Here is a 10,825-nt window from a genome sequence, read left to right on the forward strand (position 1 = left end):
ATGGTTATTTATGAATAATTTCCTATAAAAGCATTATTATTGTTTAAAAATCTTCACAACAGATCAGTGGCATAGCTAGGGGGTGCAGTAGGTGCGGTCCGCCCCGGGCCCCTGGAAAACGATAGGCCCATGAAGGCCCCAAAATCACGAAAAAAAGACCCGAAAAATTTTTTCGGGGGCTCACAAATCTGGTTCCGCACCGGGCCTGGAGAATCCTAGCTACGCCACTGCAACAGATGAATGTTTAGTGGACAAGCAATACGGGTTCCGTTGTAAAAATACAGTAAACTATTCATAAAGTCTCATAAAGTTTATATTTTCATGAAGTTATATATACATATATATATGAATATAAATAACATACATATTCAAATACGCTATACTTATGTAAGGAATATTTGAAAATTGTCATTTTTTCCTTGGCAAGGTGTTAGTACCAACTGCATTTTTATTCCAGTTCACTGCACCAGGTTGGATCCGCGAATGTATGTTTATATTACTCGTATATAAAATTCTTCATGGGAACTACTGAAATTTTATAAAATAATTATTAATATAACTCTTTTATATTTTTTCCCCCTTAGTTTCCTTAATTTGATTTCGGTCGATTCCCGAAGTAGAACAGAAAAATTTAGGGGGAAAACAAATTAATAAATAGTTGGAAATATAAAACTACTAGAAAAATTTAAATGAACTTAAGAAATAATTAACGAATTTACATGGTAGAAGAAGAATTTGCTGAACTAGCTGTTAAATTAGCTATTAGCAATGAATTGTGAATGGGCTACTAGATAAATAAGCTTAGAGTACGAATTAATCCATTTTTAAGGTAATAAATAGTACAAAGATTTTAAAATCAAAATATAAACACAATTAAATATTATAAATTTGCATGTATAGTACACTTTTACGATTTAATCTAGTCATCATTAAGAGAAAATTCGAGCTATAGTTTCCCATAGTGTAGTAAAATTGAAGTTAATATAAGCTTCGAACTATACAACATCTCAATAAAATGGCCGAAAAAAATACGGCACTTATATATAGCGTTTTATACAACCATAAAGAAAAATTTATATCAATCGTAATCGTAAAGCGGAGATCTGTAAAGCGAGCGATCGTAAAGCGAGGGATCTGATCTACCTGTATATCTTGATAATTAATCAATCACACGAATTAGTACGTCGTATCATATTCAAATAATCAGATTTACAAATATATTTTCACTTATTTCAATTTAATTCGATTTTAATAAAATGGAAAATTATTAAAATTAAATCCATTAATAATGCTAACGATATAATTTAACACACTTTAAATTACTTGAATTTTCAATTAGGCGTAATTTATTTAATTTACAAAATACAGTCGAACCTCTAACAACTATTACCTGTAAACAATGGCCATTCTTTCGGATTTTTTAATAATAATAATAATGCGTACAAAATAAACTAACCTCCAGAAACGGCCATTTTTTACGTTCTCCTCAATGGGGATTTGACTGTATTTAAATTCCATCATGCTTAATTAATTTATTTATGTGATTTTACACAAGATTTTTATAGCTCTTTGTAGTTCAAATAACGTTTGATTGATAATTTCCCCATTTATGAAACTTGTATAGCGTTATTAATACGTGAAATTAAATCGTGTTATTGATCGAAGTTAATTTATAATACAGATTAATGCAATATTATCAGATAAAAGAGCATATTTAGAATTTATATGTAATAGAATATCGAATATTTTATTAAATGGAAGATAGAAAAATGAGGGTAAAACATTACGAATAATCATAAAAATGCTGATTAAATTGACACATTTTATTTCTTCATTTAATAATTAAATAATGAGTTTTATGTAAATTATAGCAAAGAATATAAAGGAAACGAATCGTTCATTTTGTGTATAAACGTTATTTTAACGGGGAAACTCGAGCAGCTTACGATACCCGCAATTAACGACGTTTTTATCGCAAACGTAGCCTAATTATTCGAAGTGCTATGCTCCGTAGAGTAATGAACCGATCACTTCATCTGCGTAGGAAGTCTTGGTAAATAATGATTAATTACTGTAGACTATAAGTGAGGCAACTTTACGGAAGTCTAAGTATGGCTCGAATAACTCTCCAGAGGACAATGTTTGAATTGAAAATGTAGATATAAAACATCCCCGCTGAGAGGAAACAGCTCAAGCTGCGAGGAAGAGGAAATGAATACTTGTGTCTCCTTCTGTTCTTATCCCTGATTGGATTCAATCCAGATACGAAGGTGGATGACTCTGATCAAAACACACCTTATAAAAATCCTATATTTTTCTTCTTCTTCTTTAAAGGTAACTCTGCTGAATGTTTTTTAAACGTAAATCTTTAGATTATCACAAAATAAATGAATAAAGGGGAAGAAAAACGTTTCAATTATTATAAAATCACATTAAAAGTAAACTTTTATCGCAGATTTTAATACAGAATTTTTGTTTTTACTAGAATTTTAAATCGGCTTAACAAATAGTTTTAGCTTAAGTCTAAGATAATGGAAAAATTTTGAATGATTCTATTCTAATTACGCTACTTGGTCGTTTATTAGTCGTATAATTAATTGATAAACACTTTGTTAAGTTACTTATTAAGAACAATGAAACTATTCTAATTTTATTCCTATTTGAATTCTCGAATGTTTGGAAATTAATTGCCTAATTAAGTTAATAAAGCCTATAATATTAAACAAGGATCTAGTTAAAGTTAATTAGTATCCGTAGAAACAGTCGAAATAAATTATTTTTGAGATTTAATACTCCTAAAGGATTTCTAATGCCTCGGTTCGGGATTTGGGTCGATCGTGATAAATTTTTCCCTTATATTCTAAGAAATCGCTTTATTTACAGTTTCATTAATGAAACATGTGTCCGATTGAAAGAGTGAGGTGTCGTAAGAATCGATGAACATCGTAATCGTTCCCTTATCGGTCGCTGTGTTCTATTCAATTAGAAATAAATGGTGTTCATTGTCGTGTTGATAGATGCCACGACAATGAACACTCGATCGTTCCCTTCCTTTTCTAAACGGTTGCCAAATCTGTACTAAATCAGAGCGTGTATTGTGATGATAAACACTTTGCCGTACTTGAATATGTTTAAAATCAAAAAAAACCTGCTTATTTTTATGTTAAAAAATAAGATAAAATAAGTCCTAACTAGCTGAATTCTAGAGATCGATAGCCTGTAGAGGTTCTTATGGATTCTTTACGACTATTCTTTATATACAAAAGTTTGGATGAATTGCTTAATAATTGAAACCTCACACGAACTCAAACGTTCTTTTTTTATGAGGGTAAGTTATGTTATTTATATTTTTATTGAGAGAGAGTTTTGTACAAAGAAAACTTCGATTTTTTTCTAGGAAAAATGGCTCATAAACTTATCTTGAAGTTACATTATTTTTCTACTTTTAGGTTTTGTTTTCGATGTTAACAGCCTCGAAAATGTCTTACAATAATTTAATAATTATTTTTGCTGTCGATTTTGAATAAAACGCGTGTAAAATGAACGTTGCCTTTTTGTTTACTTAAGGGTAATTAGCAGAAATGAAGAATTTTATAGGAGTTGCAATGTAATTTTATAACATTCAAGAAAATAATTTGCGTTTTTTAATGACTAAACTCGTGCTTTTTTGCCAATATTTTCGCGAATGTTTTTAGTAAATATACATTTTTTTTTCTTTTAATCGAGGTTAAAAAACTTTATAAGAAAGTGGAAACAAAGGAACAAAGATAAAAGGTAGAAAAATAGAAGGTATGTAGGTTAACTTACCTTAATTTGAGAGGAAATGTTCCCTCGAGGGAAAGATGAATGTCATCAGTTGACCAGCTGATGTCATTCCGGGTGAAGAAATTGCAATTGCTATTCCTTCGGAGGCAAAACTCTTTCTCGCTAGGGACTCTCTGCGGTATTATGGTTTGGCCCCCTCAAGAACTCAGCGCCCTCAGTGGCCAACTGCAGAACTAATCGCAGTGAAATTTTGACTTTCCCGTTTATATCCGGGTCACGGGGCTTATTACAGTCGATGTATGAAGTAAGGTGTGGATGTACGGTAGCCAAGTAATTAAAATAAAGAAATTCGAGAGGGGCAAACGGTTTCTTTTCGTCATTCTTGGCATTTCTTTTCGTTTATTCTAAGAAATGTAACTTGCAAATTGGTGATAAAACTTTTGTTCGTTTCGTCTGTTTTGGTTTTTCCTCTTCCTTTCTTCCTGCATTTTTTAAATTTTATAGTGTTTTAATTATAATAATAATACTAAAAGATTTAACGGATTAGTGCGTGGTCTGTTATATAATAGAAAGCTTAACAGAGAAGTGTTTTTCTAACTGTTGAAATAACACTCTTTTTAACAGAAGCAGAAGCTTCTGTTAAGAAAAGTGTTATTTCAAGAAGATTGGCCAATGAAATCTTTTAGCTTATTACAAACAAACACATCTTCAAAGAAGGTTTTATATATACATTTTTTGTACAGAAAATGTAGAAGTTTATCTATTTGTACAGTAAATTATCTTTTTATCACCGAATAAAGGAAATTAAATTTAGTTAAACAATTCATTGTTCCTCAAACACCAGACTGTTGTTAGTGATTTTACGGAATAGAAATGACTATTTTTTTGTGTTTATTATGCTACAAAGACGTGTTTTATTCGGTTCGGTTGACAAATGTAAAGTCGGACATTCTGTCATTTTGTTGGTGCCAAATATGTCATCTCGAACACATCCCAATCGGGTTTTAAACTGTTCCTGGAAAGTTTTCTTCCGACTACAAAGAACGTTTGTTAGAGTTCGGCCAAGCAAGGCATCGACTGAAGATAATGGCTGACAAGATAACGCCTCTCTATCATCGGCATTCCTTTCCGAGAAAGCTCCGATGCTACTACAGACCTTAAATAATAATCCAAACAAAGAATGGACTTGCTCGTAACGTTCTAAACAGATTACTCCCATCCTCCGCTGTGATTGAAGTATAATAAAAGAGAATTCGATTAGATGCTTATATGGGAATAAAGATAAGAATTATCGAAGAATGCAATTAGAACAGAAGTTCAACGTCCCTTTTGCAATTAAGTTGAAACAAACCATTCGGCTCCATCCAGGCTTCTGCTGGACGATAGATGACCAATATCGCATTAAAGTCATATTAGAAGCCAAGCGGAACCTATCACGTGAGCACTTTAAATCCCCATGTTTACTAAATGCGGCGTAATCGTAGTAAAGTGGACCGCTTTCTTTCTACTTTCTATATGTTATGTGCCGGATGAATAGTTTACTCTATATCATAATCATTGCGAATACGAACGCTACATATTTTGATGGAGTGACTACCTCTTCCTTCCTCCTGCATATCCTATTACGATTACCGTACGAACAGATGAGTCGTCCAGTGGGAAAATTAAATTAATTAAGATCTGTTCATATCTTAGTATTTATCGCCTCTAGAGTTCCTTTACAATAATTAAATTACTCTAACTTTATTGCTTCCATTTACCACTCATTAACATATAATTCATTACTATTACTTTTTATGAGTAAGTGTAGAAATTCAAATATTTCTGTTATAATTCTTAAAATCCGAAATTATTCTTTACGCCACATCTCATAGATTTATTATTTAGTTTTTAGCACAGACCCTCCGACATACGTTGTTGTTTTAATTAATTAATTGTGATCTTTAGATCACTTTTTATAGCCAAACTGTTTAGGCTATATTGACAACTTTTACTACTATTAAAGGCTTCATTAAAGCCTTAAATCTATTTAAATCTTACGAAAAAACTATCGTATAATTAAAATAAAGTGAAAATTTCTTAATCTGGCTCTATGTAGAAGTTTGTAAAATAAATAAAATATTCCTGCATATATCTGAATATTTAGAAAAGATATACCTGACTTTGTCATAGTTATGTGAAGAAAAATAATAACACCTAACAAATCATTTGAATAATTAGCTTCTTAGATATAAAGGAATCAAAAACGATAATTTTACATCCTGAATAAAAACTTTGTATATATATATAGGCCCTATACATTTTATAAAGTAGAAACATCATTTTGTCATGATATATAAGGCTCTTACATATTCAGAAATTTGTTCAGAACTTTAAAAAAGTTCTAAATCTCTAAGATGATGTCTTTTATGTCTTTTCGCTACGATAAATCGTAAATCACAACTACAACCCTCTCTTTAATAAGCCTTTTATCCGATATTTTTATGTTATGATTTGGATTTATTATTTAAGCAAAAGCAAATATTATTATATATTCTTGATGTGTATTATTTTTCTGTATCAGTCATCACTTTCTACACGTGTATGAAGTATAGTGAATACATAATTATAGCTCAGTAATGTTTTATTTACTAATTTTAATGCGATATATAAATGTTTTCGTAACCTTTCTATCAAACTGTTATATTATTTTTTAAAAATAAATTAATCAACTTTTGCATAATTACATAAATTACAGCATTGAAAAGATCATAATTTTTTCCTCAGATTGAGAAGAAAATCTAATTTTTCCTCCATTTTTCTATAAATTATGTGATTTATTTTAAAAAGAAAATAATAATATAATTTTTTTATCTTCCTTTTAAAATATCACATAATCAAGGACAAAAATTGTGTTAAATTACAATTTTTGTCCTCTAATTTTATATAGTTTACAATGTAGTACTTTACTGTGCAGTAATAATTAATAGTTCTGTACTCGATAATTTAGTAATTTACACTATAAAATAAACGGTTTTATTAAAAAAATGAACACATTTAACTACTTTTTAATAAATAATTTAGTTTGAAAGGTAATACGAAACGAAGTTTCATTGACAAATATTTAAACGAAGTGATTGACAGTCAGTAGCGACGTTAAATACGACAAGTTTATTTTAAATGAGTTTGAATGGAAGCGATTCTTCTTTCACCCCAATAGATAACTTTCTCCTTATTTAATTTTGGCAGAAACTAGCTTAGAGAGCAAAAGAATCTTTGGAGAATTGGGTTTTTTTTAGAAGATCAATGAACCTTCTCTTGATTGACAGATGATTTAAAAGGTAAACTCTATCTCGTCCAGTTACTGACTTTGTGTCGAAAATCTGATACTTCAATACCATGTAATCTTTATTTTTTCTACGGATCTCTTACATTATTTACTTCTAAGAGGATTAAAAAGAAATTGCTTACATCTTTGATTGTTTTTATACATTTTTATTCCAATGCTGATGTCTTTATGACTGGAGGTATACAAAGAGTTGCTCGATACTTCGACTTTGCCAAGTTAATGCAGCTGTTAAATAATTTATTATAAAACAAATGCAAAAATACTTTGTAAAATTATCTATAGAAGCTTTAAATATTTTACTTTGGTGCATTTGTGTTACGATTATTTGGCAGGAGGACAAATTATCTATTTATGGATACGACCTCAACCAGATAACATCTTTCGGGAAAAATCAGCTGGCGGTATATCTGAAAATAAATAAGTATTTTAAGAAATATCATTCAGGTTTGCTAGGTTAAGGAGCTGCTGCAATCTGTACCTATTAGAAATTATTGATTTAATCCAGTTTAAAATACCGATTGATTACTTTCTAACAGGTTCTCCTTCTCTTCTTTTTCTTTTCTTATACCCTTCTGCTCTGAGAGAATTTTAGCAAAGTTTAAGGGATATCTTTGCAGGCTCATTATAAGAGTTTTTGTAACGAATTTGAAAAGGAATTATATATTTTAATGAGGCATTTATGCTTACTTTCGGATAAACTATAGCGAATCTCTAGTCTCCTATATTTTGGCAATTTAGATACAAAGCAAATTATAAATCTGTTATATTAACAGTTTATATTTATGAAAACGATATGAATATATAATGCAAGTGAAGTTATACAGATCTATGGCTTTTTTAGGGATACGCGGGGATATACTTTAACCCCATTTTATATATGGTTAATTTATATGAATTTTTAAATATATTTAAAAAAAACTTTTAAAATAAATTTCGTTTAAATATTTGATATTTGGACTCTTTCTACGTCAGTTCGATCCAACAAAATTTGTTGAATCTTCATTTCTTTTTTGGTCATCACCCGGCAATACACACAAAGTAGTAGATAGAGAAATCAAGAAATTGAATTTCGTAAAGGCATGACTCAGATTTGGATTTTATTATAAAATTTTTGATTAGATATTATAAAAAATTTCAAATATCTATCGCCTGTAACATAAAGCTATACGTCAAATTTTAAAAAAATTGGCTTATAATTGTTATAAATGTTTTTGAAACGGAAAAAATAACACTGAAACTTGACGCCATTTTAAAAGACATTTTTACAGTTAACTCGCCATTGTTTAAAAAAAAACTGTATAGATTTATGCGCAATCTATTTAACATATCTACGAGCAATTAATATGTTGTGAACTAAATGTATTTCGGTATAGAGCCTACTTCTACTTATGGGGTGTAGCCTAAATTACGGGATAGATTATCAGAATTTATATAAAAGACTTAAAATATGAACTATTAATTTTAAAAAAAAGCTTCTTTATTCTGTTATTTAGAAACAGAAAAACAAAAATTAAATTTTAAGCTATTCAAAAACTTTTCCTACCTCTTTTTATGTAAAAAATTCGAAAATTAATGAGCGTTATTTCTTATTTAAAAACATATTTTAATAACCTTTGACCTTTATATATGAATTTATTCTTTCATTAACAACGATTTAAATATGAAACTGAAGTTTGAAAAATGTCAAAGTAAAGAAAATTTTAATTTACATTTTCTTTACGGTTATCGATTGGCAAAGGCAGAGATTAAATAAAATAAAGAATTCTTATGCAAAGTATATCTATATGCAAATATCTTTTTTGCTAAGTAAGGAATTTTCAGATTTTAAATATGACTTAATCAAAATATGAAAAGAGATTTTTATGAGGAAACTTTATATTCTTAATATTATTTTCTCAATTGTTCTCCTTTGATTTAACTTGGTAAAGAGCACGATGCACAAAACAGATGTTCACTATTTGCCTATCACTCAGCAAAGAAAGAAGCCCTTTGTAGTAGTTAATAATAAAGATTAATAGTAAATTGTAAACAAAAAATATAAATTAATTTTCTTTAAAGCTTACATTTAAAAAAAAATGTTTTCCCTTCAAAAAATTACCTAAAGTTGTTTAAAAAAATGAATTATATTGTGTTAAATGACCGCGTTACAGATGTTTGTCCAATGGATCGATATTGAGTTCAACAGATTTTCTCGTAAACGAAAATGTATTTTGGGGGCAGATAAAATGAGATTTGCTTGTTTCGGATATAAAATTAGATAAAAGGATCGTTGTAAATGTCATCCCATCTGCCATAAAAGCCAAACTTAAAGGTAAATATAATAAACGTCTGTTTAATAATGTCAATAAAAGATGTGGTAGTAAAATTGCTTTGTGTTCCTTTTTTTTTTTTGCTGCTTGTTTCGATGTGTGATCGTCACAAAAGAGTGACAGAAGCAGCCGGGTGTGCCAGATAAGATCGACGGACCGTAAATGCAAGTCACTCAAAACCCCAGTTCCGAATTCGCTGAAAGAATCCGTTTCTTATTGGTCACTCCTTTGTGACGTAGCGGACAATGACCCCGTGTTTATCCGGGGAAATGATCGATCGGGTGGAGCCGTTTCGAAAAGTTAAAAATCGCTCGAGATCGAAATGGATCGAACCCATTACATACGATTTGAAAAGTTTTCGTTATTTGATTTTGGATTTTCGTTCGATTCGCTAAAGGGTTTATAGATCTTTCGGATAATAAATTGTATATAACTTTATAAAAATAGCATTCTAAAATTCATTTTCGTAATTGTAAATTCTGGAAGAATACTTGAAATCTTTATTCCGGGAAAAAGAAAAAATCATTGTAATTTCTAAATTTAGAAGCTGCTAGAAGTTGTTAATACCGTACTTACGAAGGATTTGAGAGCGCGATAAAATAAGTTATTTGACTTAATCCTCGTAATAAATACGTGAGAACTTTTATTATATATTATTTTTTCTCAATTTTATTAGAATATTATACAGTCAAACCGCCAATAATGGCCACTTCTAAACAGCGGTCATTTTTTCAACAATTTACTCATATTTTTTTACAAAAATATATATAAAATAACCTCTGAACACCGGCCATTGACGGGAAAACAAAGTAATGACCGTCGTTTTGAGGTTATTTTATTCGCATTTTTATTTTAAAAAAAGTTTCTGAAAAAATGGCCGCCGTTTAGATTGGCCGTTAGTGAAGGTTCGGACGTAATCTGTGTATAACATAATACAATTAATGCAACATAAAAAGTACACAATACAAAACAATTCACACAGAATTATCTTTTAAGACTCTTATAATCTGAAAAAGTAAAACTTTAAATATTTATATGTTCATATAATCCATTTAGCAATTATTTTTCTTCTAAATATATATATATATATTTTTTTTCCGGTATTTTAATCAATAAATTTAAAGAATCCGTGTTTAATTAGAAAATACGAATGTGCTACGGAAAGGATCTTTAATGAGAATATGCGATACCTTTCACTCATTCCGAATATACAGAGTTCGTCGTTGGAGTTGATTGAAACATCCTTTAAAATAACAGACTCGATTTATTATTATTATAATACATAAAGAGGATTTCAATAGTTTATATTTGAGATAGATTTTAATTTAAAAAAAAAAAAAAAAAAACAAGAAACTTAACTCTTGTCTATCAACTGAATAATCACTTCGGTTGGGATTAAAGTTTTATATAAACTACGAAAATG

The sequence above is a fragment of the Centruroides vittatus genome, unplaced genomic scaffold, assembly GCF_030686945.1.
Source record: "Centruroides vittatus isolate TY-2023 unplaced genomic scaffold, ASM3068694v2 contig_651, whole genome shotgun sequence".
NCBI lineage: Eukaryota > Metazoa > Arthropoda > Arachnida > Scorpiones > Buthidae > Centruroides > Centruroides vittatus.